This window comes from Nansenia antarctica, assembly GCF_963989245.1.
Source record: "Nansenia antarctica genome assembly, chromosome: 12".
NCBI lineage: Eukaryota > Metazoa > Chordata > Actinopteri > Argentiniformes > Microstomatidae > Nansenia > Nansenia antarctica.
This window is the reverse complement of record NC_137682.1, coordinates 22,235,909-22,240,908: the sequence shown is the minus strand read 5'-3', so window position 1 is coordinate 22,240,908 and position 5,000 is coordinate 22,235,909. Positions and strand designations below refer to the sequence as shown.

Below are 5,000 nucleotides of genomic sequence, written 5' to 3'. Positions count from 1 at the left end.
GAAAGCCTTTGTTTGTCAAGTTTTGCATTGCTATAGCAATCATCAAAACGAACACACACACAAACTGTGTCGCCTCCCACTCTGCGTCAGGCTTAATAGTGTCATCTGGGTTTGGGGAGCTGAGGATGTGTATATATTGTGACAACTCCCAATGAAAAGGGCTACCTGTAGGCCTACCACATATTATGGTGGGTGTATCGTATCCTCAGCTCTCTCTCTTCCTTTGGCTTTGGTTCATTTAGGGTTATGGTAAGGTCTCGTTGTACCAAGGTTTTGGGACCTTTTAGTTTGACACTACATACATACATACATACATGCATACATCCCTTACACATACAACATACATTCTACACCCATTCACTCATGGCATACACTGCTGATTCTTATCCATATTCATATACATATGTCATTTAGTTTATTTTGCTTATTTATTCTAATAAAACTTAAGTTGTATAGATGTGTGGACTCCCTTTTTTGCCACTACCTTCGGGTTTGTGACACAAACACACTGACTGAAATGTGTGACATTTGACTGTATGTATTCACATTATGTGTATTTGTGGGTGAATGAGTGAGCTGCCAGGCCAGTGTGTGTACAGTATGTGTATTTGAGTGAGTTGCCAAATCATGCAGGCTGGAGTAACATGACATAGGGGATGTTGGGAGTTGTAGTACAGGGTGTCAGGGAATCCATTTAATCAGAGAGAGAGGGAGAGAGAGAGCGAGAGAGAGAGAGAGAGAGAGAGAGAGAGAGAGAGAGAGAGAGAGGGAGAGTGAGAAAGTGCATGTAGTTGTGTTATTCAAAAACCTGCCTCCTATACCCTCTCTCAACAAGATAGACCATAATACTTCAAGACGAAAGTGCAAATTAACCCATCCAACAAATGACCATTAATAAGACTTTATCTTAAAAACAGATCTGATGTACAAACAATAACAATAACAACGTATTGTTAATAATAGAAGCCTGGGCCCTATTCCACGAAGCCCAATTAGAGTTAATTCAGACTTGTTCCGTTCCATGAATGTGGCTCAAATAATTCGCTGTTTGGTTGCTATGCAACCAATCCTTCAGAACACACCTGGTAGCGACCAGGTTTACGGTCTGGTTTAAGTTAGATGTGTGTCAGGCGGGAAACTAAATCCCGAACAAAAGTTCCGTCAAGCGTCTTTTTGGAAATATTAGTTCCCACCTATTACGAGATAGATCGATAATTGTTTTATAATTTTAAGGTGTAAAAAGATAGAAAGGTGATGTGTATCAGCTTGCATCAAAAATAGCAGAGCAGTGTGTTTGGCACAGGGGTTAAGGCAGCCAGCTAGCTATCAGGAGGTTGCTGGTTTGATCCTTGCTTTGAGAGACAGTGGTTGACTTTAATTTAATGTTTATTTGTTTTACATTTAACAGAAGCCTTCATGCAAATCGATTTATAATAAATACATCTGTCTAAGTAAGTGAATCATCTATCCATCAGTAATCATAATAAATAATAATCTATGCCAAATGCAGGGGCCAGTTACAATGCTAGAATACAATGCTTCACTATTAATCTATTTTCATTTTTGTCATCAATTTATTGTATTACGGTACATACTATCATATCCTAATGATTTATTCTGTATGTTAGACACAGTGTATACACACAGAAACCGCTCTGCTCTATTACATGTGTGTACTCAATGGTTCTCTGCTCTCTATTAGATAAACACATCATAGATGGTTAAGGAAGGTTAAGGTTATACACATCATTATCATTATCATCATCGTCATCATCATCATCATCCCAACTTAGTCACTATGTTATCATTAACACTTAATCAGCCATGAGGGGTACATACATACATACATACACATACATACACATACATACACATACATACATACATACATACATACATACATACATACATACATACATACATACACACATACATACATACATACACATACATACACATACACATACATACATACATACATACATACACACATACATACATACATACATACATACATACATACATACATACATACATACATACATACATACACACACACACATACATACAGTACACATACATATACATACATACATACATACATACTAGGGGTGCAACGGTTCTCGGTTTTTTTACGGACGGTACGGTTTGCGTTCCACGGCTCAATTCACTAGTGAACCGTGACGGTTTTCGGTTTTCGTTTTTTTTTTTTTTTTTTTTTTTTTTTTTTTTACCTTTATTTTACCAGGAAGTCACATTGAGATTAAAACCTCTTTTACAAGAGAGACCTGGCCAAGACAGGGTCAAAATAGTAGCTTAAAAAAAACTGTTCAGATAACAAGACAGGACATAAGACAGTGGCAACAATACAATAGACAAACAATGGTAGGGGTATTTACAAGGTGATTAAAACATTGAGAAGTCTAACCAAAGCAGGTACAGCGAGCGGTGACCACATCCTTTAATCTACGCTTGAAGATACTTATGGAAATAAGGGCCTCTAATTTAAAAGTAGTCTGTAGGTCATTCCAAGACCAAGGGCCATAATAAGACAAGCTTGCCCTTCCAACATTGTTCATGATAAGTGGCACCTTGTATTGTAGCCATCTACGAGACCTGAGACCCGAGCCACTCGGTATAGGGATGAACTTCAGGCCCAGATAATTCGGTAAGAAGCCAGAGATGATTTTAAACACAAGAGTGTACCAGTGTTGGAGCCTTCTGACAGAAAGAGATGGCCATCCAACCAGACTATACAGTGTACAGTGATGGGTCCTGAAGGCACTATTGGTGATGTATCTTAGAACCGAATGATACAGGGGGTCTAGCTTGGATAAAGTGGACAGAGAAGCAAACCTATATACTGTATCACCATAATCCAATTGTGAAAGGAAAAGGGCGGAGACAAGACGTTTTCTGGAAGCCAAGGAAAAGCGAGATTTAAATCTATACAGGAAGCCCACTGTACGCTTAAGCTTTATGGCGAGAAGATCAATTTGGCCGCGTTCGTAAATTAGCTCTGAGAGCGCCGGAGCGTCCACGTGAATGCCTCGAACGCGGCCTTTGGTCAGAGGTCGAGTTGGTCTGGAACGTTTGTTTCTGAACCGAACCGTACCGAAAACCGTGACCCAAAATACCGAACCGTACCGAACCGTGGGCCAACTGAACCGTTGCACCCCTAATACATACACATACATACATACATACATACGTACATACATACATACATACACACATACACATACATACATACACACACACACTCACACACACACACACACACACACACACACACACATACATACATACATACACACACACACACACACATACACACACATACATACATACACACATACACACACACACATACATACATACATACATACACACACACACACACACACACACACACACACACACACACACACATACATACACACACATACATACATACACACAACCTAACACACACACACACACACACACACATACATACACACACACACACACACACACACATACATACAGTACATACATACACTATACAAATATACAGGTGACAACCAATGAAAGCAGGGCCCTCATGTAGTTCCTAATGAAAGGGAATGTGGTGATCAGCTGATGATCTATTCAGGCGTCCCAGACGCATCTGAGAACTACTCAAGGTCAGAGAATTCCCATCCTCATTTGTAATATCGCTCACGCTGGAGCAAGAGTCAGAGCATCATTTCGAGATCGATTTTCCATGGCTGTTTAGAGGAGAAAGAAGGTAAAAGATGCTGACAGGGAGGGAGAGAGAGAAAGAGAGGAGAGATGAAATTGTTCCGCTTGTTATTCTCCGCCTTGGGAAAGAGGGAGAACCGTCGGAGCAGACTGATACGTTCACGGAGCAGTGCTTCATTTCCCAGACACTCCTCTCCTGATGAGCCCAGTGTACTGTATACAGTACTGTGTGTGTGTGTGTGTGTGTGTGTGTGTGTGTGTGTGTGTGTGTGTGTGTGCGTGCGCGTGCATGTGTGTGTCTCCCATCTATCAGCATGTCCCAGTGAGTTTAGGAATAAATGTCACAGAGGGGAGACAGTTTGCTGCTCTAGGAAGGGCCCTACCCTCAAACCCCCAGTCACCATCTCTCCCTTACACTACCCTTCAGATCTTCTACTTCTCTCCTCGCAGTCCCCTGTGCAAGCCTCAACCCAGTATTCATTGTGGGGGGGATCATTTCTGCAGGCAAACAAAATAATATGATCTGTGTGGTGGTATTCTCTAGCTATACTGGCAGGTACAGAGACAGAACGTCACGTAAGGAGGTGGTAGGGTGGCGGAGGCAGAAACCACCCAATTTAGAATCCAGAGTTCAGGGTTAGGGCTAGGGCTAGCGTTAGGGTTTATTGTTACTAATTGTTGTAATGCTAATATGTGCTAATGCCTTCCCCTGACAACTTCCCCTAACCTTAACCATGCGACGCTCTGACTGATAACCTGATCGTTGCTAGTTCCAATCATGCTGGGCTGGGCATACTATTTTGGTGCTGATCATTATTGTTGCTTATCGTTAGCCTCATAGCATAATTGTGTATGATGGCCGTATGTTGGCCAAATTTAGATATCTGCCGAACTCTACTCTCCTAACACTGCTGATTCACTGTGCATTATTGCCTACGCCATCAGCCTATCAGAATGCTTGTTACATTCCAAAATCACTCTCTGCCCAAGTCATCTCTTCGACATAGGCATTGTTGACACTACATACAAAGATGGCTCGGCTGACCACAAGTGAAGCATGGCGATTATGCTATGAGGCTAACGTTATGCTAATATTGGTTAACCCCTTCCCTCAGACAATTTACATGTGAACTTAACTTCACGTAACGCTTACGCAATGTATCTTACGTTTTTTTTTTTTTTTACATTATCTTACATCGAAAACACACAGCATCAGATATCCATTGAGGCTGATGAAAGCGACACATAAGAACCCCCAGTGTCCTGGACAGAAC

The 5,000-nt window shown here is 41.2% G+C and overlaps 1 protein-coding gene and 1 pseudogene across 4 annotated transcripts in view; one reads left to right on the top strand and one right to left on the bottom strand.

Annotated features, from left to right (window-relative positions):
* LOC308168494 (polyadenylate-binding protein 1-like) overlaps nt 1-1,725 on the top strand; it is an 8,916-nt pseudogene extending 7,191 nt beyond the window's left edge. Inside the window, exon 4 of the transcript in view lies at nt 1,703-1,725. The product of the transcript in view is annotated as a polyadenylate-binding protein 1-like (transcript). The remainder of the gene's footprint in view (nt 1-1,702) is intronic.
* gria4a (glutamate receptor, ionotropic, AMPA 4a) overlaps nt 1-5,000 on the bottom strand; it is a gene marked incomplete at both ends in the record, with an annotated part of 103,831 nt that overhangs the window by 96,134 nt on the left and 2,697 nt on the right. The window lies entirely within an intron of this gene.